Source organism: Dermacentor silvarum, chromosome 9 (assembly GCF_013339745.2).
Source record: "Dermacentor silvarum isolate Dsil-2018 chromosome 9, BIME_Dsil_1.4, whole genome shotgun sequence".
Lineage (NCBI taxonomy): Eukaryota > Metazoa > Arthropoda > Arachnida > Ixodida > Ixodidae > Dermacentor > Dermacentor silvarum.
In genome coordinates, this window is record NC_051162.1 from 124,921,372 (window position 1) to 124,944,799 (window position 23,428).

At 45.1% G+C, this 23,428-nt stretch overlaps 1 protein-coding gene across 3 annotated transcripts in view; it reads right to left on the reverse strand.

Moving 5' to 3' along the window:
* LOC119464247 (U8-agatoxin-Ao1a) overlaps positions 1–23,428 on the reverse strand; it is a 111,899-nt gene that overhangs the window by 14,267 nt on the left and 74,204 nt on the right. Inside the window, exon 1 of one of the 3 annotated variants that reach the window (XM_049655636.1) lies at positions 7,353–7,371. The exons of the other annotated variants lie outside the window; for them this stretch is intronic. The gene's annotated coding sequence lies outside the window, so the exon portion shown is untranslated. Of the gene's footprint in view, positions 1–7,352; positions 7,372–23,428 lie in introns of those variants that run through there. 3 annotated transcript variants of the gene reach the window in all.

A 23,428-nucleotide genomic window follows, 5' to 3' on the forward strand; every position in this document is an offset into this window, starting at 1 on the left:
TTGGTAGGATAATTTTTCTGCGGTTCTATTTATTTCCTTTTTATTATCCGTTCCAATTGGTCTCAATCACGATGATAGCGGGGGTGCGGCTTTTGGTGACTCAGTGACGTAGGAAATAGAGAATTGGAGTGGATAATTATAAAAACAATAATGATCATTATAAAATATGGCATCTCAATAATCAATTTGCACGTTATGAACTCCAAGAAACACATTTGGGGCTTAATTTGTTCCCGAGTAAACACAGGTCATCTATATCAAGTGCATTTTTCAACGCTGCATTCCTTGTCTTTTCAGGTCATGAGGGGTGTGTGCCTATCAGCATAACATAGGATTTTTCAATTGGTATGGTAAAGCTTTATCGAGATAGGGATGGCTCATCGGCCTATTAAGGGTAAATAAAATTTGCGATCGAATTGTGTTAACAAAACGCACTCAATGTAGATGTATTTTATCAATTGAGCACAAGATAAACCCCAAATAGGGTAGAATGTTCTACTGAGTAGGTTGGAGTTGCCCGAGTGCGTAGATGACCGAAAGACGTGACGATGAACTGCTTTAGGCGTACACTTAAGTATTGTCTCACTTCCTTCTGCCTACTTGGCCCACGCTATAATCACCTGACAACCACCTTTGTTTGAAGTCAGAAGAGGGCACGTGACCCAGCAGCGTACGCCAGGTGCTATTCATTCCCGCGAATAGTTCTTACAGCAACCTCAAGCCATACCCATACCGAAAACTGACTCAATCTTTTCTCTCATAGTCTAGAGAAGAATGAATCAGCAGCATTTTCTTTTCCTTTTCGCCAGCACTGTACCGTGCTTCATAAAGCCAAGCGCATCGGGCGCACATGTTCAAATGACTGCTGACACCGCGCATGCCTGCTGACCGCAGCTTCCTTACATGTGCCCTAGGAAGCCTCCTCAAGCTTGTTCCCTGTCCTACCTGCACCTAATAAATTCAGCAGCGAATTAACCACGGCAAACACTTCACCAGCTCACACTAGACTCGGTCACTATGCTTGCATGAAGGACACGAAACAAGCTCTATGATGTCGCTGCTCGAAAGACTGCTGTCGCCACCATTTCTTTTAGCATCAAAGTGTTTTATGCCGGGGTCCACGATCAGCTTCCTGTAACGAATGTGACGTGCGCTGCGAACGCGTAAAATATGAATTCTTGACAGGGATGGTGCCGCCATCTATGAGCGATGAAGCGAAGTATTGTAGCATGAAACTAACGAGCGCCGACAGTGAGCGCTTCGGCGGTCTCAGCACAGCGGAGGCTCCAACACTATGGCTCCAACACGGGATTCTGCTTAGGTGACGACGCAGTTTCCGCACATGGTTTGTCTTTCGCGTCGGATTAGCCTGTGACGCCTCGTCGCGTACGGAGTGCAGCCTCAACATCCATCAGCAGTGATTACGCGCCGCCTACTGCTTCGCTTGCTGTGGCGCCAACTAAGAAAACGGCTGCATTAAGCGGCGCAGAAAGGCGACGACGTCGACGGGCGAATCTCGCATTGGTCCGGCGTGAGACACCCCAGCGCGAAGCAGAACGCCTTCGTGCGTTCGCAGCGCACGCTACGAACTCCGCCACTGGCATTCCTGATGTTGAGCGCATCGCCACTCAACTGGATGCCTAAGACACTACGGAGCCGAACCAAAATGCTCGGGGCCTTCGCCGATGCGACTCGGCAGCAGGACGCCGCGTGCCAAGCAACACGGTCGTCGACCCGCAAATCATGCTCCTTTCTCTGCAGCGGGCGGTAAGTTCACGAAGAAATTTACTAACAACCCATTCAATTGCCGTGTTGTGCTTTCTTAGATCAACAGTTAACTTTTTTCGTCGTTTCTTGTCGCTAGTTTTAGCAGTCTGTTTCAAGCAGCGCGAACTGTATTCTGGCCACGGAAACAACGTTTGAAGAGGCGCTTCGGTCACACGAGCCAGCGCGTGTAATGACGCGACGCTTATGTTGGCAGATATATTGAGGCTCACTTTTAGCTAGCCAGCATAGCATGATTGTCCCTAAACTACAACGCAAAGAAGTACGTGTATAAAAATGTTTTTGTGCTTAAAACGAAATGAGGCAGTGCTTTGAGCTTCTTCCTACAATTTCATGCAATTTATCAAATTTGGCGGGTGGGTGGAGGCAGGGACTTGAATTGCCCTGGCACTGGAGGACTTCAGCGAAAACTAACACAATGCAAACGCATTGTAGGCCTGCGCGAATACATCATATCGACTTTCTGTCATGAGACAGCGTTCGGCTGTTTCAACTCGTCCGAATATAAAATCTTTTCAAATAGGCAGTTATTGCGTCTCGTTCTACGTCGCGTTTCGAACGGCGAATTGAACATATAACGGTCAATACGGTCCCGGCGCCATTTGTAGATTTGCAGCGCCAGGAGACTGTGATTTCTTGAAAAATATTGAACGTAACAAAGCTGCCGCTTTATACGTGTGTAAATTTTTCTTTGATCATTTGCTCGTGACATTTCTCTACATATTCATTTGGCGTAAAATGCTCTGTAAAAGCCGACGACAAAAGTTGCCAGCAGTGTCAAATGTCGTCAGAAAAGTAAGTTAGCTACCATTTTGTTCTCTGTATTTGTCGACTTTATATATGTCGAGGAGATGGTCACTTGGCGCCACCTGATGCTTGCTCTATTTATCGCTACGCGTTGATTGTTTGGCCCCAGGCATGAACTTGTATCTATTTAATTTGCGTCTCTGTAAGCTAGAAGCCTTCGGGAGCTGTAAACAAGAACTGCGATTGCCTTCCAACGAAAGTAAATTTCGAGGACACTACAGTCAACTACACCCAGCCAGATCTACATTCCTTCTTTTCATCCTCGGCGAACGAGCGAAGATCAACAAAACAACCTGCGCAAACAGCAAAGAAAAGAACTGTGCTTCACAGCATCGCTCCTACATGAACAGTGTTGACTTCCCATGAGAGCACCCGACGAAATTTTTTTAATAACATGCAAATGCCTCGTCAGCGACGTCCTCGGGAGATGTTTTTCACGCGCTACAATGTTTGAGCGAAATGTAGTGGAGAGAGACAAAATTGTGAAGGTTGGAAAACTTTTTTTCTTTCTTCATCGTCTTTTCAGCTTTGCCTCGCTTCTGCAGAATTCGAGAGCCGTTTCCGTTCTGATGCGCTTCACTTCAACGTGTGTCGTAGCATTTAACGAAAGCTCAAGCAAAGTCGGAGGCACTCGTTCCTACTTCTTCGCCCATCGTGTTTACTTTCAATTTCGGTGTTCAAGGAACCGGGCGATTGAGCAAAACGGTAGCTGCCCTTTTTTTTATCCGTACGCTAAAACGAAAATGCAGTTGTATGATTACAAACAGAGCCAACACGTTCCCGTCCATGTCAGATTTATTATGTTTCTTTTGCAAACATGCCACTATAAACTTAGTTCTGTTTTCTCGCTTGTTGGACTCCATACTATTCGATGCCGTCTGACGTTCTTTCTTGCCAATTGCAGTCAAGCGTTATGGTCCGGGAAAAGCTAAAGGCGGATTACGGTTGGTTCAAGCCTCGCCTGTTGGAATTGAACTGATTTCACGGCTTGAAAACACATGGCCTATATGCACAAACAGCTCTTATGCTAGAATTGTTCGAAAGCGGAGCCTAAACCGACAGCTGGGTAGATATCTTCTGGGTGTCGAACGAAGAAACCTCATCGTCGGGCAATCGTAAAATTTTTGCTACAAGTTGCATACTTGTAGGCCTTATAACTGCTCAAGGAGCACAGGTTGGAGTTTGATCAATTACACCTACTATGGGCCAGGCTGAGCTCACTGAATTGCGATCACTCCTGCTTTGATCGAACAATGTGCTGGCTTGCTATGCTTCTCTGAACGCCGAGCAAGATGGACAATTTATCTACAAATACGTCATGCTGTGTGCAACAGCCCACTTTGTGCACGTGACGCATTTATGTTCGAGTAATGTTTTTTCGTTTTTTTTTACTGTACACAATGGTGCCGAAGTAATGCGCATTGGTAGTTACAGTTGCGAAGATGTAAGCGAAATCAGTATTACTTGATTTTCTTATATGTATGTAACATTCCATGGCGGTTTTAGTAAGCGACCCCCCGATGCTGACCGAAATAAAGCATGTGTAACGTTAACAAAACATATGAGGCCGTCCAACAAGCCGCATCTTGATATTTGCTTTTTCAGTTTCATCACATCCCTGCTCGACATTGCTCGCTCTAAATTCAAGCTACAGCCTGTAGGGATCGTTTCCCGATATATCTATCATACTTATTCTCTGTATCCATTCATGACAGAAGCGTAATTTCACCTACAAGGAAGTGCGCGTTGTTTTATTCTATTTCGATGCATTCAATTCAAGCACAATGCATCGAACAGAAAAAAAAACAAAATTCTCGGAAAATTCGTATCTCTTACCCAGTAATTATCGGAGTATTCGCCACAAGAAACGAAGAATACAAGTGAACCCCCAACCAAAAAAAAAAGAGAGAGAAAAAAAAAACCGGGGTGCACCCAAAACGTCTCACAGAACTCCGGCAGATGTTCCCTGTTTTCTTTAGCAAATCTTCAGTGCTCGCTTATGGCTTGTCGTGGCATGCCACGCAAGCCAGAAAGGAAGCAGACCTGGCTCATCAAGAAGGCTACGCCTGGTAAAGATGGCTGGAACGTCAGCATAAGTATGAGGAGATGGGATGGTGTAACCCTCTTGTACCTAACGATAATTGTAGCCTGCGGCCAATGCTAGCATAATGTGGGGTCTGGCTGCTTTCATGAAGTCGGCTGCCAAGACGCGGGGAGGCCTTTGTACCACGCCACGGCACTTCCAAAACGATCATTGCCTCTTTCGCCTCGGGGAAGACGTTCGACGGAGCCGCAAGCGCTCTTGGTATTCAGGTTATCATATTCACCTTGTGTGTTACCAGAGTTCGTTGGCAGATAACGCTCGTACGTAGCTAAAATTTCGCAAATCGCGTTCACAATCATTCTGTTTGTTTTTTTTTTGCGAACAATAGTCAGAAGCCGGTGTGTAATTTGGAGGGACGAATCTTGGTCGAGAATAGGTATAGATTTTTAAAACGTAAAGTGTATACTGATATGCAGGAAGATCATCTGTACTTTATTATACTGGTGTATTATAAACCTTATTTGCTGGCTCCTTGATGTGATTTAAGACACTGTAATGCTGAATTTGTGGTCGGGCGTCGCGTTTTTGCCAACGTGCCTCTGATCATAAAAACTAAATTGCAGCATTATGTGCTACACGAAAATGCGGTATGTATATATAGATATATCTATGGGATTGTGTGTGTGTGCAATATTGTGGGCGTTTCGAAACTGTTGAAAGTGCCTAACACAATTCCGTTTCACTTTATCTTCTCGAAAAATTGCTACCAAGTGTATCTTTTCGTTGTCGCAGTATGTGTAGGTATATGTGTGAGGCGCTGCAGCAGGTCCGTCATCTCTAGAGTCATTTGCATAAAACGGGCTCGAGAAATTGCCGCACTTCCCCTGAGATATATGCGTTAACCGATGTGGACGTTTTCTTGTCACTTTCCCGTTACAAGTTTTCAATTTCGTTTCCAAAACCCAATTTTCGGTTAGCCGGGTGAGTGGCGTCACTCGTACGAAACTTGCAGCTTGCGCGTCGTTCTCAGTAGCACTTCGTAGAAGATTATCTTAACCGGTGACGACAGATGAATTCCGTTGCTCAGATAGTATGACAATCTAGACGCCGCTTAAAACTACCAGTCAGAAATTTCGATGTTCTGTCAGCCTTTCGCAATCTGTGTGCCTCAAATCGCCGCCATAATATTGCGAAGATCTGAAAAAGCCTCGTTGTAAAATGTGGCGTTATATTTATATCCAATATCACTCGCAGCCAGCTAGCTCTGCGTTACTCTATTAATAAATCACTGGAGCGTCATCTTTGCCGAAGGTGCCCTAACAGCCTGGGAGAACAGCCGCAGATCACGTAGCGTCTTGACAAAATCATTTTCTTTCACAAATGATCACCAGCAGACGTTTTACTTATCGGAAAAAATGTAATAATGTTGAACTTTTCTGTCAAAAGATTTATTATGATTTCATTTGACTGTGAGGGTGTTCTGAAAATATCAGTCAAAATCCTGAAGAAGCAGAAACTAAAATTTATATTCTATAATTCTTCGCACCTATTTCAAGAAGAAAAAAGGACACTAGCTGAACGTTATCGTAGTAATGCTGCCATCATTGAAAATGAAAACATGTAAAAACCCAATCAAGACACGACTTCTGCAACGTAATCACGTTGTTCGAGAAAAAGGTTGAGAACATTTATGCGTTTGTTTTTTTTTCGCGTTGAAGTTCCGGACACAAATACTAATACCCGGTCCACCTTCGAGCGTGGAGCCGATAATTTAATTTGAACTCTTCTCTCGCGTGACAAGACCGCAGACAACGAGTTCTGAAAGCCAGCCTGCGAAATTCATTTTAGCGGTCACGAAAGACAACGGGGGGCTTCTATAGGCTGCCTGAACAAATCCGTACAGTGCAGCACAGGCTAGCAGCTCACGTCAACCAATCACACTGCTGCGCGTTTCGAACAGTGGAGGAGAAAGGCTCGCCCATTGGTCCTTACTGATTCTTTCTGTGAAGCTACCTTTCAGCCGGCATCTCGCGGAGAGTGATCACCGGCGGGCAATGGAGGACGCCTTCTTGGGGTTCAGCTTACCTATATATAGACCTGACGCACATAGTGGCTTTTTTCTGTACTGCATCGAAGTAGTGAGGAGAAGTAGGCCGTCCCATTCTCTATCAGGCAGAGACGTGTTTCGCCAACTCCTTTCCGGCGTGTCTCGTTACGAGCCCTCGGGGAGCACGAAATTGATTTTAAACGTTTCCAGACGTACTCAGTTATTGCAGGCTCTTCGATTCCCCTGACGTCGCAACGACACCAAAAGGCCATGTCTGCTAAAAATAGGTAGCGAGTACACAACGGGCTTATGCGCGTGTCGACACGCGCACACATACAAAACTTGGTTTCAACACATTTCAGTCATCAAGTTCACGCCGTAACGCGAGATGGCGTGGAGGTAGGCGGCGAACGTGGCCGTCATAAGCAAGTAGTGGACTTACCATCAAACGAGCACGCACGCCCGTACGCATTAATCGATTTGCGCGGTAAATACAATCTCCCAAGATAAATGAACAGAAGGCACCGTCGGGCGTGGGACGATGTCATTTTTCATACCGACATCGCGCCATACGACACGCAATGGACGTTCCGAAACTAAATGGCTCCGAAAATACAGTCGCGATCACGGACAAACTTTTAGTGTTGACGCAAGCTCGCAGGTACATACCAGACGCAGAGTTTCGAAAGGGCATCGCTTACTTGCGCATGGGCTAACGTCCGCCGGAGTGGTGTGGAAAAGGTGACGAGGGGAGAGAATAAGGTGGCTTCGGTCACACATGGTTATCTATACTCTCTTATCGCTGCTCGTTTATTTACCGGCTGTGTACGCAGTGTAAGGACCCCTCGGGAAGGAACCCTTTCCTGCGCGTATCAAGAAACAACGTTCGCAAACCACAACCAAAGTGGTGTGGCCATGAGATCCCTCTTCGTTTAGGAAGGAAATGAGATAGAAGCAAATTGAAAGGAACAGCCCGCAAAAAATGAAAACAAATAGTGCATGCTGAAGCACGCGGAGATATAAGGACCCCGTGATGTAGAGCGTGGCTGCCTGCCGAAGCCTAATAGAGAAGTAAAAAAAATAAAATAACTGTGGCTGCTATCAGCGACCTGCAGTCGGGGCGGCTGAATGCGTAAACATGCATGCACGCACATACACACGCACACACAAGAGTGGGAGGAAAAGGAAGTTATTTACCTGACAAAAAAAAATGGAAAGGAAAACAGAATGTTATCGCTAGAACTCGAGGAGGGATTCTGGACGAACAGGCGACAGCGCGACAACACCGCCACCTACCTCGGTTTTCAAAGAAGCTGGTCGTGTTTGCGTTACAGTGAGCGTTGTGTAGGTGACGCTGCCGGTCCTATGAAAGCGGTAGTGGTGATGACAGGAGTGCAGATGCGCTGTATGGCGCGGGGTCCTAATAGCCTTTCCTTTTTCGCTGACGTCGACCCAGTCTCACGAGTTTCATTCATTTTTACTTTTATATCGGCATATTTTTGGGAGACGGAAGCTTTCCGATTCACAGCGGCAAACCACCATCTGCTGACGGCGCGTTTCCCTAGCGTTAGTTGATATAGGCTAACGTTGTTCGGACCCTTATCGCGACCAGTTCGCGCCGAAAAAGACACGACAACCTTCGGGCGGCGAAAGTCCCTTTTGTTTGGCTTGGCTTGGCGCGAAATGGTCCGGAAGGGAGCCTGGAAGCTTTAGTACGAAAGATAAAATGGCCCAAAGGCATAGAGAAAAATCGCTTTTTTTTTCTTTCCTATCATTGCTTATCTTGTTCTAGTAACTTTCAGGTTAGGTTTGGACTGAAATGTCTCTGTCGCAATGGGTGTAAATGGCGTTCTACTCATGATCTCGCAGTCACCCAGGCTGAATCCATGACCGCAGCGTCCAGCAAAGCACGTATAATAAGAAATTCCGTGTAATGTGACTATATCCTGCATTCAGAGGTGGTTCAGGTGGCCGAATATTACCCACACCCGGCCCCCATTTAATTCATCCACCACAGGATGGATGAATTAAATAGGGCAGCGAAAACGCTGAAGAAATAACTGTCGGCATCATCTTTGGTGTCATTATTATTTTACTTATTAGGCATTTTATTTGCGGTTGGATTCCTCTGGCTAAAGCGCAAAAATTGCATATTATGCAAAGTGCCCCCCCCCCCCCCCCCTCGCAGAGATCCTGGGTGCGCTACTGCTGTGCTATCGGCTTCCACACCATTGTAAGTCATCCAAATGAGCGACATCATCACGGCTGCTGCCAAATCCCAACTTCGGAGCCAGTTTCAGACGCGAAAACCACGTGATGCGAATGATTTGTGAGAACAGTCCTGGGTTAGGCGCAAGGCTAGGGCGCCTCAAATACTCTCACTGTTATATGTGCTACGTCAGCGCACGGAAAACATATGCTGCTTACACTCCTGGTAGATATCGAAAAAATACTTCCCTCTTCGATGCCGCCTGGTGCAGCTAGCAAGACGCATTCGGCGATGCGAAAAAATAATCCAGACACTCCAAGGTAGAGCGAGTCTTACTCTACCGCATGGTGCTCACGTGCAGCGCCACGAAGATTTAATCCCCCTACAATGTCTTCCTTCCTGCATGACATTTTTTTTACCCTTTCAGTTTTCCCAACAGCGAAACAGGCTGGGCGGCATAAATAGAGGTCCGAATTCCATTTCCCGCACGTGTCGACACCCAGGTCGTACTCAAAGCACGTATACGCTTCGCGGCGGCAACAAGAACAGCATTGCCGTCACTCATTGCCGTGTTCCTCAAATCCTCGACGCAGAAGGGAAAAAGCCTGACCTAGATTTCGCGTCCGCCTCAAATCACGGGAATAGGACTAGGAACCAAGCCTCGGCCTATTCTAAAATCTTTCTTGTGTTGTGAACATTTGGTCGAGAGGCCAAGGCCCTGCGGAACGAAATAACGCCAACGCGGTAAGGTGGGGCAGGGCCGTTACGGCTAAGGCGGTAATCTATGGCGTCGCGCCATTGGTGGGCATCCTTATTGGCGACACGTGTTTAAACTATTTCTGATAATAGCGCATGGGCCGCGGTAATGACGCTTCTACAAAAAGCCCGGCGTGGGAAGAACAGCATATCTTATAGAAAGACAGCTGGAAAAGAGGATAAGTGGGAGACTTGGGCACAACTTCCTTTAAAAGAAACTTACATGTATCGTACTATCCATATCCAGTAATCCCATTATGTATGTCAGAACATACCCATGAAGCCAACAGACAACGAAGAACATTGGCCTGTTGGTCTACTGTGTGATGTTTGATTTCATGTTGGCGTCAGATGGTTACCATCAAAACAGCTAAGCCTCTTGATTCTCCAGATCTTCTTACTCGTATGAACATACTGGCTTTTCTATAAGATCCCATATGTTCACAGTGAGTTCTAGAATAGATCGGTTGCGGGCCATATGTTCTTTTTTTTCTTTTTGGTTGGGCCTATGTTAAAATTTGACTGGAGTTCGCCTTTTTTTTTTTTTTGTCTGCCTCGTCTGAAAGCCAGTAATCTGATGCGTTCCAACCCTATGTGTAATTTCCGCTACTTTGCCCGACGCAGTGAAGAATGTTAGATATTTTTCACCACTGGGGGAATGTGCACTATCTTACCCCGAGAAACAAACCGCCCGCCGTCTTCGTCCAGAAGAAGTCTAAGGAACAAAAAAAAAAAAAAAGCGTAGAACGGGCATCAAAACAAGCGGAATGCATTTCACGCCCGCTCGTTTTGCGCAGAGGTGTACTTTGTAACAGCGAAATCTCGACCATACCTGGCATTCTTGCTCAAGCAGTTCTAGCCAACTCTTGGAGAAGGCGCAAAATTGAGTGAAGCAGCTAGGCAGCCTTTATATGCCTGACACTGAAGCGATAAGGGAGTCCTGAGAGTAGCCCGGTGTGCATACCGGGCGTTCCTTTGAGCGTTCCCACTATATCCTTGTCCGTGTTGGGCAGAGATGGTGGTGCTGTAGAGTCCGGGAGTGATGGACGATGGCTCGTCTGTGTGTATGTGCTAGGCGCGTGTGGCCATGCAAAGATATGAACCAGGCACTCGGAAAACGGCAGTAATCTCCGGCCACGAAACGTCGTGAGAGTGATGATGATGAATTTGAATGAACGGTATAGTGGTGGCGCCGCTGTTGATGACGTAGTCTGCGAAGCCTCAGACGGGTGCGTTATAAATGGCCGCGGCTTTCATCCATGCGAATAATGCTGGCAGTCTTCCGCCTTGCCTGGAGCACATATCTGCACGTTTTTTTTTTCCCGCACTACTGATGTTACAACCGGGATACATACAAGAAAATTAAGCCGAAATACGCAGTGCGCCTAATTACGGGAGCGCGCGCCTAGTCGTTTTTTTATTTGCCCACCGGCTTGACAAACGAGCCTCCTTCTTTTCGCGCCCTCCCGGTTTGATAAGAAAGAACTATGTCCGAGAATGGCATTATAGCGCGTGTGATTAAGAAAACGCCTAGAAAACTTAGTGCTAGATAATGACAAAAATATCGTAGAGGCAAAAATTCTAGTGCAAACTATCATTTATATCACGAAACCTCATGGGCGCATGATATCTCAGATACCTACGTTGTCTAAACTACGCACATACGCTGCCATATTCAAAACTAACCACAAAGACACGTTCCCCGACTGCATCGAACAAAGAACACCACCTCGTCTCAGTCAAAGCACAGAAAGCGATTGGAAAGCGTTCCTCAGCGAATTTTTTGGTGGGGAATTTAGAAACATTTCTGCCCACTGCATGTCTCCTCCCCGTGCTGTAAAATTGATTCCATGCATGCTTCGCTTCAATGCTTTGGCTAACAGAGCAGGACGATCAGTGGCCACACTAGTCTCTAGCACCCTAGACTTGCTGTTCCATGACTGTTCTACTTTGTCTTCAAATTATACTGTCCCGAAGTAGGTCCATCTTTGTGGAAATTTGTGAACCCTGTAAACAAATAAATTCGCACTGTCCTTATTAAAGAAATTATTTAGAAGCAGCGGGCACCATCCTCTATGTACCGGTACGTTGCATATAATATATGTTGACGCACTAGGCTTTTTTCTAGGAATTCTAGCTGAAAAATTAAGTAGCTTTATGGGGCTTTGTTCGGTGGGTTCGAAAAGTTACCATATGCTCCATAATATTTCTTGCATTGTCAGACCCACGATGCTGATCTGCGTGGCTAAGTCGTTATTAACTGACGCCTATGAACTAACTACGCCATTATTCGTGTAAATATAAGCTACATCCAGAAGCAAGAGGGGCAAGAAATAAGCACACAAGATATAGAGAAAAAGAGAGCTCCCATGACGGGGGGGGGGGGCATAAAAAACGAAAGGCGTGACGTAAGTTCAGCTGGTCATTAGTGTGACATCAGCTAGATTTGCCAGCGAAAGAACAAGCTGTATTCATCAGCAAGAGGGATAACAGTTGAGCAAGCAAATGATAAGAGTAAGAAAAGGGAAAGAAAGGTCCGAGGTAGAGAGAAAGGGAGACGCTATGACATCATATTGGGCGAGAGACGTCAAGTCGTCTTGACAAGGCGAGAGTCCTGGCATTCGAGAAAACTTCTCTGAACAAGTTCTTGTTTAACGCTGCAGAGATGACTTTTCTTTCCTTTTTTTAATTAATTTTTGATGGCTATACGAACAAGAGAACCCGCCTGAAATAGAAACACTGCCCAAACCGCAGACAGCTCCGGCCGCGAAAGAGATTACGAATGCGAAGATAAAACATGTAAACAAAGGCACGACTCTTCTGATTGACAGCCTGCCAACCAGGAGCAAGCTGGAAGCCATTACTCCTGCTTGAAACCCTCATAGCTGTCATTTGCTGTAGAAGGGGAAACAAAATAAAAGCGTGAAACAAAAGAAAGCCAGCAACAGTTTTACGGGCCAGCCCGGTGTGTTATAGTGGTCGGGCGCGATATACGGGCCATTTGGACGTTGCAGTTGGGCGCCAAAACGATCGTTTTTCCTCGTTTGGCAACTTCTCCCTCGAGGGTTTTGGGGTCCCCGCCATGGTTCGGCATTGCGCTCACAAGGGTTTACTCCGACCAGCCGTGGCTCGCTACTTTTTCGCCGACGATTTTGTACTTGCCATTGTAATTCCCGCCCCGACTAGGCACCGGTTCTTGCGCTTCTTCGCCCTGTTCCTGGAAAGGGCCGTGCAGGAAGGCCTGCAGCTTCCGCCGCTAGTGTTGCTCTTCATTTCGTTCTGTTCTCCCTCGAGGTTTCGCTGGTGCTGAGTGCTTTAGTATCACGCGGCGCTGCTTCTGTATGGAAGCAGCCGTTTCTCACTTGTTGCTGCCGTTCTGGTTCCTTGGCCTAATTGGTGATCGGCGGGGCTGTTCTTTGGCCTCAACATCCCTCTGTGTGATTCGAGTGAGTGCCGTTTGTTTAGTTTATTTATTTATTGCTTACCCCCTAGACATTAAGGCTGTTCTGTGGCCTGAGCTGGCGCTTCTCATTGTGTGTCCAAACTTTGCACAACAGTCTCCTTCTCCGCCTTCCAATACACTTTTCCATCTTACATATCCGAACTTTTCGTTTCCTGATGATTGCAATTTATACGCAAGTGTTTACATTCTTTTATTGCTCGTGGTCCAACTGCACGCACGGCCAATGTTTATGGCAACTTCATGTATAGTCCCCAAGAAGTGCAATAGCAATTTTCTTGCGGAGCAAAAAGTAAAATTGAGTGTTCTCCGAGTTCGCTTTCTTCGCGAAGCTTGACTTCAACCTCGCGGTACTAGCACTATTAGTTTAACATTTTTCACACATTCTTTCGCTAAAAGGTTGTGAACGAAACTACATAGTCGCACATGCTAAATCTGTTAAAATTTTTACTGGGTAAACTTGTGGTGCTTTTATCGTTCTGAAGCGTGGAATTACAGTAACTGCGAAGTTATTACTGCTAAGAACCCCAGTTGGTCAAAATTAATCCGGAGCCCTCCACTACGGCATGCCCCTCATAATCACAACTGGTTTTGTCACGTAAAACCCCAGAAAGAGGAAGCATTATCAGCGACACTTAACACCAACGTTGCACGATACCATCGGCGCATAGCACCAATCAAGGGCTTTAGATGCTTCTAAGAAAAGCTATTGTTAAGTGAAAGAAAAATGTGTTTTGAAAGCACGCTCACTTCTGAAACAGCAACTCCATGCAGATGTGTAACTTTTCTTCGGTGCACGCGACACTTTCCTGTCATGTTTACTGTAATCATGTCTGCATCACTCGTTCAGAGCATAGTGCTGGAATGCGGTCAGCTGGGGGAGTTTGTTGACATTAATTTTGCTTTTAACACCGCAGGAATTACTGCGTCGTATATGTGTGGTATATGTATTCTATATGCTTCGTACATGTCGTGCACCTGTGCTTTGCAAGCAAAATGAGAGCATAGTGTATCCGTAGTCGTGTCCGCCCATTCGAACCTTTTTCCACGCATGGCGTCTTTGCCTCCTGATTTTGTAACGGTGTAATTCGATATCAACTTTCTTGGTAGCAAATTCGCCACATTTTTTTGTGCATTCATTTGAACACTCTTAATCTCGTTCCACTGATGTTACACCTAATGTGGAAAACTTTTGCTAACATTTTCCACTGGAAAGGCGTTCTATATAAAATCACAAAGTATAAATAAAGGTGTTCCTAGTACTTTGACAATTTATATGGGACGCCGTTACATTTAGTGAAGTAGAAAATACGTGCAAATATTTTCCGCTGATGCTTTTGACCTAAGTGTAACAAGATTTACAGAGTAATAAAGGAAAACCTAAAATATCAAATACATACGTATGTAATGACTATCTCAGTGCACCAGCCGACTTCTTTCCAAAACTGTTCGTAACTCCCTTCCACATAAGCTCTGCAACCAAAACTCCTCTATATGAGTGCTGATATACCTTTACTACAGGAGTCGCATTCTGCCTCTCAGATACATCCGTTATGTGCCAATATTGGCGTGTCAAAAAAGAAAGAAAAGGGGGCGGCTAGAACCTAACATTTGCAATGTCGCAGTGATGGCGCTACCAGTTTTACTAGCAGGAACGCCGTGGGGACATTGAGCGATGCTATTCGAGTGGGCGACCAGACTCGGTGTTATTGGACTGCAAGATTGATGGTGTTTGGAGTTGTGCATGCCGAGTGCATTTGATGGGTGTTACTTGAAGCCGGAAATAAGTAGCCAGCGTTATCGTTATAGGCCTGGCCAACCATTCTCCAACACTGCTCGATGAGAACTTGTGACAGGTTTCTTCAAAAAGCGAACTAGATGCGTTCTTCGAAGCTAGAAAAATGGGCACAGAAGTGAGCTGGTATCCACTAAAATGTGGCGAAATTGCAAGTGAACCATTAAACGAGTTAAAAAGGTTCCTAAGGAAAGCCTAGCAGTATACGTAAACGTGAGAGGAAAAAAAAAGACAATATTTACTATTATGTTCGTGAGGCTGCTTGATATTTTGACTAATTTCAAAGCCTGCCACAGAAATAGGTTACAGTGCACTTAATTCTAGTAGGTAATACAAGCTGCTAATGTGAAGACAAATTACAAGCACATTGGCTTAGGACGACAGGGCTCTTTGGAAAGGCAAACAAGAAAATAGTTAAGAGGACGAAAGTCCATGTAATAAACTGGATTAGCAGATACGTGCACTATCATAAGTAGTACTCAATGCCTCTTTACGCTTTATTCTTCTCCAGCGGATAAAATTAACAAAAAAAAAACAATGCTCTAAACTGGGAACATTTTTTCGAAGTTCACCTCTGGCGTAGCATGCGAGCATTATAGCTTTATTTTTAATTCGCTGCTCAGTATAGTTTATTCTTTTGCAGATGCTGCCAATGGCGTCAGATAATCACAGGAACCTCAGCAAGTTTGGTGCCACGAAGAGTGGCGATCAGCCGTGCGTATCAGAAAAAAAAACGCAACGAAAAAAACGGCGTGGCGCCACGAGCAGCTTACGCCAGATAAATTTCCACCTGCTATCAAGAACATATGGAACCACTTGCCAACGTCGCTAGCGAGAGTCCCTGACTTAATTCACACTACTTTCACCGAGAATGACGAACCGTTACGTAGTCCGGCAGCTTTTGCATTCATACGAATGCATTTTCCTCACGACAGCCACTTCTTTCTTGGACGGTGAAACTAACATTTCTTCCCAGGCAAAGAAATCTGCTCTGTAATAACAAGGTGTAACTGCACTATTGGTAAATATTAAAGAAATTTCGATCCAGATACTACTATCGTGGTCGTCATTTCAAGTTTACATTTTAATTTAATTCCACATAAGTTGCGCTAAGTAGAACATAATTGCAAAAAAATGTACAGCTGACAAAGCGGGAGCTACGCAAAGCAAAAATCCTTCGCGGCCACGTCTTTCGTGCCTTTAGTAATCCCGCTTCATTTCTACGATATCGTCCTCCACGAAGTGATGGGGAACAAGAAAGCAACAGCAAATATTGATAACATAAAACACGACATACAATAATGTGCAAAATAAGCACACACGCCTATTCATTCCTAATTGTATAATGGCTGACAGTGCTAACTGCAACACACGTGGCACAGAAGATACCTTATATCACCTCCTTTGGGACTTATCGTCAAATGAAGATGAGAGGCTTGCCGTTCAGACAGATTTAAGGTACTTAGGAAACAGGCCTTCGACAGAGTAGTGTTTCTCCGATGTGCAGAAGCCACGTAAGCGCGGTGGCGCTTCATGGGTTGCGTCATCCTACGTGATCGCTTGCGACGAACTGAACGATGAGTGCTTCGATGCGTGCGTGTGTGTGCATACTCTATATCTCACTCCTTCTAATCTTTCATTCCCCCCTCCCAGTGCAAGTGAAGAGGGGTGAAAGCTTAGGAGTGGGATTTACAGTGAGATTAGAAGTTATCAGATGAGGTAACTGTGCAACCATCTCAGCCTGGCTAAACTCCCTGCCTTTCCCTGATTACTTATTTCTCTTTCTTTCTTTCTCTTTACAACAGCACGTCACCCTTCGCCCACACAGACGTGTATCGCAATGAACGTTCCTTCTTTTTTTCCATTAAGGTTTAGGTGGAGTCTTAAGTGAAATGAAAGACTAAAGAGACCACCCGCGTATAACGTGATACGTAGAAAAAAAAGTGTGAGACGTGGCCCCAGTGTTAAGTGTCGCAATATCGCTAAGTAATGCCGTACGTTCACATCCCACTAATTACGTGATGATTTTAAGGCGTCCGGCCAATACGGATTCATTAGAGTAAGTGCATGCAACGCGCTGTCGTGCCTCAAGCAGGATCTGCTGGAAGTGCAAAGCAGGCTCATGCGATCCGTGAAAGTGCGTCAATTTGCGTTGATAGAGCTCAGAGGAACGCTTGATAGGAAGTGTGTTCAAGCTAAGATGACTTATTGTGTAATTGAGCAACGACCAGTTTTTCTCAGTGGTACACCTTCATCTTTCTCAGAAAAAAAAAAGAAAAAGCGCATAGCCAAGGACAGCAAACATGCGAACGTCCAAAGCAAGTAGCGCAAGTGTGATGCCGATAAAAACATGCGGAAGCGGGAGATAATTTAGATCCCAAGACTACTACTAAGAAGTATAGATATGCAGTAGCGAACCAAAATAATGGTATATCCTCGTTTTCTGTGAAAAATTCGTTACCTACGTTTCTTAGCTCTAATACCGGTGTCACACGTACACTTAGGATCGCGATTGGGGCAGATCCCGATTGAGTTTCATCCGTATCGAGTGTTGCTACACGGTTATTTGCGAGCGCGATCGTACGGGATCCGGATCCGGACAATCGCGATCCCCGGCTGACGCCTGCGCCCTCTAGCGCAGTATTCGGAAAACGCTAAAACACAGTGAATGCTGCTGAGCAAAAAAAAAAAAAAGTTTTAAATCCTTTTTATCAGCAATCGTAAGCTGTAAAATTAAAATATTGTCCAAACTTAACCATATTTTGCAAATATGAATTTCTATCCAAGGCATTATGCAATTCTGAGAGTTGCCGAAGATAAGCAGACGATATGTAATCACTCGATCCTGATCGTTGGACTGTGCTGCATCAACCATTCTTGAAGTGGGCGTGTGGCTCCGGTATTAGTTGGGAATTTTTTTCCATACTATCAAGCAGGATGTTCAGTGTCGCCGCATGGGGGACAAAGATGGATAAAATGTTTCTTTATTTCCAGTGCCATACGTAGTTCTCCTTTTCACTTGTTTCATATCATAGTGCTCATTGTTGTCTAGGTTTCCGAATTTCTGGGCACACGCATGTGTCCTTGAAGGCTTCTTTTCTTTTTATTTGCTTTTTTCATCCTTTAGTATATAATAAACGCGCAGTAGTGCCCCAAACCTTTCACTCGGCTAACCTCTACAGTTACCAATAAACTTTGTCCCACTAACAGGCAAGTGTATTTGGACGCAACAGTAGACGTATACAATTTCTCGAGATAGATTCTTCGAATACGCAAGCTTTGTTTACGATGGGTGGCCTACAATGTGCGAAATATGCCAGTGAGTTTTGAAGAGTCTATCGGCCGAAGCTACCAGTCGGCTTAAGGCAGCATCAACTTTATGAGGAGTACAGCTCAGAAGACTCAAAACTGCCAAGTACCATATCTTTTTGTTCCCTGCTCTAAATGACTTATCAATTCTTTAGGCCGAGCCGTCTGAAAGAAGGAATGATCTCTTAGTCAACGTGGCTATGCCTACAACATTATGCTTTATATCCCAAAGTTATGGTTACAAGGTTACTAAGTGCTATGTTATTTCTTTTTTTGCGAAAGTGCGCTAGCGTGACGCGTACCATACTAGCAATTAATACCAAACTCAACATCGTTCTTAAACGTGCTAACCTCGGAACTATTATTCACCTTGGGAGCTCGGCATATAGTATGTGTATTTGTGTCCCACACGGACTTCGAGAGCGGAGCCGTGAATACACGAGTTTTGGAGGCCACAGCCGGCAGTGATGCAGGTATTGCATTGTAAAAAACGTTCTTAAGACGAGCGTGCGGCTGATAGGGGCATAGGCTTCTCTCGCAGGGAGTGCTTTCAAAGCCATATATATATATATATATATATATATATATATATATATATATATATATATATATATATATGCGCACTTATACCAGGAGAAGTACGGACAAAAAGGTTGTCGTCATTGTGGCCGTTAGGCCTTCTTCCGCAACCCCTCCGCAAAGATCATGATGATGATAATAACGTTTTTATTAAGTGTTTGCTCTAAGGCTTCTTAGGTGGATCCGGAACGATATGTACATCGTTTTTCGTACGTGCGTCGTCATGCTATAAGTGCCTGGCTCTACCAAATTCAACAGGACTTTCCCTCTGGCTCTCTTAGAATTTAGAATATATATTGTAAGTCACAACAGCAACTCCACAACGACAAATATAAGACCCATCAAGACAGGCAATATGTGCTTAGCATGTATTGTTAAGATCATTCGTATTTTCACCTTCCTTCTTGCGAAAACACCTCGAGTATCTCCAAGCGCATGTTTACGCGGGAGGGAACTGAAAATTCGTCTTTAAGGTCGCAGTTCCCCTTGGCGAAAGAAGCGTGCGGCTTGTAGTGACAGGCGCGAGAATCTGCAGAAAACAAAAGCAACTAGAAAACAGCACGCTTAAGCCAAAATGTCTCGGGCATGCGACTGCTTTTTGAAGCTCCTTGCACTCTCCCATTACAGGCTGAAAAAAAAAAAACTGCCTGTTTTTAAAGCCACCTGTGAACGTTTAGTTGTTGCTTTTCCCTATTGCATATTACGTACACACACGTATTAGGAGAGAGAGAAGTAGAAAAAGTAGAAGTGAAAGAAAGTTGAATGAAAGAAAAAGTGGAGGGGTTGGCCGGAGACGCTTGCGTCTGGCCTTCTACACGTACTGGGAAGCTTCCGTACGCCTTATTACCTAGCTCGTCCGAGAATAATTTTACCGTGCTCTCGAGGTCGCGCCGGTAGAAGTAAAGGTGAAGCGCCGGCAGCTACTATACGGAAGCAGTTTGTTTCGCATCGCGTCAGTGTTGCCGCACCACACTTTATCACATCTCGCCGCCGCAGCAGTATCAGTAGGCAGGAGACTAGAATGCCGGAGTGTATGGACGCACTAGTAATACTGTTTCAGACACGTCGCATAAAAATAGTCACGTTGCGTTTTCTACACCATGAGAATTGTGAACGTACTAGTATTGTCAGGTATCCTCTCAACCTCGTCAGTTTAAAGTGCCAAAAAACAGCAATAGAACCGCCAGGTATTCAGAGTTAACTGTAAGACGAAAATCTATATTAAGGGCACATGAAACAACGAAATGTAATCACGGGGTCGCACCTGTCGCCACTTGAGTAAAGGAACAGCCCACGCGCGGTTCATATTCATGTGCGTGCAGGTAGCTGTTTCGACTTTTGTAGTTTTAACGCGACCGAGCGAACCTTTCAGCGTATGTAAGCGTTATTGAACTCGGGCGTCGTAAATCTTTTCGCAGTAGCAGCCTTAACTTTTACACCACCACCCACAGTGTCCGCTACACACTAAACGTGCCACTGATTACAAACTTCCGCACCTTTGCAAATCACCTTGTCACCTGCAGCTGTTACTTCATCAGCAACTTATCTTCTGCGGGGATCTGCTGCGTATGACTCGACTGTGCCATTGAAACTGGCTATTTTTAACAAACCTGCGTACTAGTACTTCCGAAAGGTCGAGCCGTACGTTGTCTGTATACGAAAGAGTGTGGGCAGTCCGAGCCACTATACTCAATTTTGCGTCATCTTGCAGTGACATGAAATCACCTCCTCTTGTCCTTTGTACACCTTGTTGCATAAAGCAAGACTGAATTTTAATTAAATTGTTGAATTTAGCGTCCCGTAGCTTCGATGTCCGATGTAGTTACGTAGCTATGTAGCGATGTAGACACGACAGCGCTCATCCGCGTCTGTCATATCTTATTCGTGTGTATGTTACTTATTTGCGCTATATCTGAAAGTAACGATGTATCTGTCCGACATATACCGGTAGCTTTATTACAAATGGCTAATAATTGCTATCTGACTAGGAACTACACCTTGTAGGATAAGGCGACGTATATATAGAACAAGCATATCATTAAACAGCGAGTTTCGCGTAGCACATTCCTGATTCAGTACGCAGCAACGTTGATTGGCTTTCATGGCTGGGATATCCTCGACAGCCCAGTGACACACGCCATGCCGCACCAGCCTCCGGCAGCCGTCAAGCTGGCGTCTCATTAGATGCGCACATCATTAGCAGCGGGTGGCGGGCTTCGCCGAGGAACACGTAGGTTTTGGCATGCAGCGCGGGCGTGTCATTCATCAAAACGTGTCAAGGTTAAAAGGTCGTATAGATAGTGAATATTGCACACCCTGTTCTAATTGCTGCCATGGACTCACAATTTCCCGTATGCGTCTGCGTACGTCTTGTGGTCTGTTACACGTCTGACTGAAAGAACACTATCGGACGTTTCCCGGAGTGCTCGCTGCTTGATTATTTATAAGTATGTAACTGACGGCGTATACGAATACTCACCCAAGGGTGATGGAGTTTTGTTTAATCTGTGGTAAAAATACCCAATTTGCATAAACTTTCACCCAAAAAATTATGAGCGAGCACGCTGGAATCGCGATCGCCAATCTGCCGTGGGAATGACGTACATTGGATATGACTATTTATTTAAAATTTATTTGAGATACCCTAAGCATCATTACGGCGTTAGAGAGAGGAGAATATTTATGATCCTGGTTTCAAGCGTTCTTTCAGGTTTCATTTATTGCGCTTTGCCTTTCTAAATTTTCAAGCACTAATATTTCTCCGAACGTATGAAAGTTGTAAGCCTATGTGCAAATGTCCAATGATGGCGAACTTACGCAATATATGTATACCCAATATTCTACTGAAAATGAATTTTTTTTTGCGGGATCACAAAACCGTTTGAAGACAAAGTAGGTTTATGCAAATTCTTACATGTACTGTACACCGAATTCACACGGGCTGACGCGCCATGCTATCAGTTCCCATCGACACTAGAGTCATAGTAATATTTGTAGGAAACTCTATGACAATTTAGGCCTTCCCGTCCTTTTGGGGCTTTAAGTCTGCTACAAAAATATTCGCCACTCAGCGAAGCTCTCTCAAACTATACGTAAGTACATATATACACGAAGTCTCGGTTAAGCTGCGCACAGCCTACTATATTTTGCACATGTAAGTGCGCGAGTTGGCGGATGAGCAACGTTTGCAGATTTCGGCCCACGCAGCTTCATTTGCATACAGTGAATTTCGTGCAGAACTATAATCGATACCAGCGAAGTTGTCAGAACACCAGACGCTGCTCTCTCCAGTTCACGGTGCAGCCTATAGTGACTGGTAATTACCATGCCAATTAACATTCTTATGTAAATGAAGGCACGACACGCTATTGTGGTCGGTCCCACAATTCAATGTCGAGAGCGCAGGTAACAAGGCGGGAAGACACCAAATATTGAGTAGTGACGGTACGTGCAATTGAACTAGGGTGTTGTAGCGGAAAACTATTCCAAAACTTTTCTATTCCATTTTTGCAGTCGGCACTCCACGATTGGTCAGAATGTTTTCGGCCCACCCCCACTTCGCTTGTCTGTCACGCGACGTCAGGAAATCCGCGAAAACCCTTCATACGATATTGCGTGTAGCTCTGATTATGCACGATGACACCGAACAAAAAGAAAAATAATATTTCCGATTCCAAGCCTTTTCCACAATCAGCCCTTCGCTATTGGTGAAAAGTTTTCGGGCAGCTCCCACTTCACTTGTCGGACGTGTGACGTCACAAAACCGCGAAAACTCACCACGTCAAAGTGACATGTATGTACTGACATGCCGAACAGAACTAATTTTTTTTTTTGGAATAGCCACTGACTTCCCCTTTCCAAAATCGAAAGATGCCTGCCCGCCGATCGCTTTGGCAGTCATTGCTCAGAGATGCCATGAAGTATTGATTTATTTGTGTGTAATAAAAAAACTTCCGTGATAAATGATTCTATTGAGCCGTTTCGGTACGTACACGACATCGCTCTGCCAGCTTTTCTTCGCCGAGGGCCCGTTTTAGCGGTATTTTTGCGCTTCCGTTCCACGTCGCCACGATTTCCCACCCCACACCGACAGCTAAGCAAGAAGAAGTGGGTCAATCGCCGACGTATAGCACTGCCCTCCTCATCTGGTTATGAACTTAACACTGCGCTAACCCGACCCTTCAAAAACACCCTCCAGTTCTGGGTGTTCCTCACCTCTGGTCAGAAATTAGATACGAAGCCTGTCAAGGTAGGGAATGCTATTCGCTTTGAAAGCAATGAAAAGTGGCCTCCTATGAGGAGAGCGTTTCATTGACTCCATTCAAACAAGGATGTGGGTCACCAGCTGATGCTTGCGTCAACGGTTACCAAAATTTAACGATGGGAATAAAACAGATAGGAATAGCTTTACGTCACAGGGTCTCTGGATTACCTCCGTATAGTAAAGCTGGCTATGAGCATCCATACAAGAAAGTTACCCATGATTCACACGGTTTTCAATGTAGTGACGGTGGCGCTTCCCAAAAACTGCTTCTGTATGCTTCAAGCGGTCACTCGAGTAAACCTTCCCATTTACAATAAGAGGTGTCGCTCCTCCTCATATGTATTATTGTTTACGGAATAGGGGTTGAAACAAG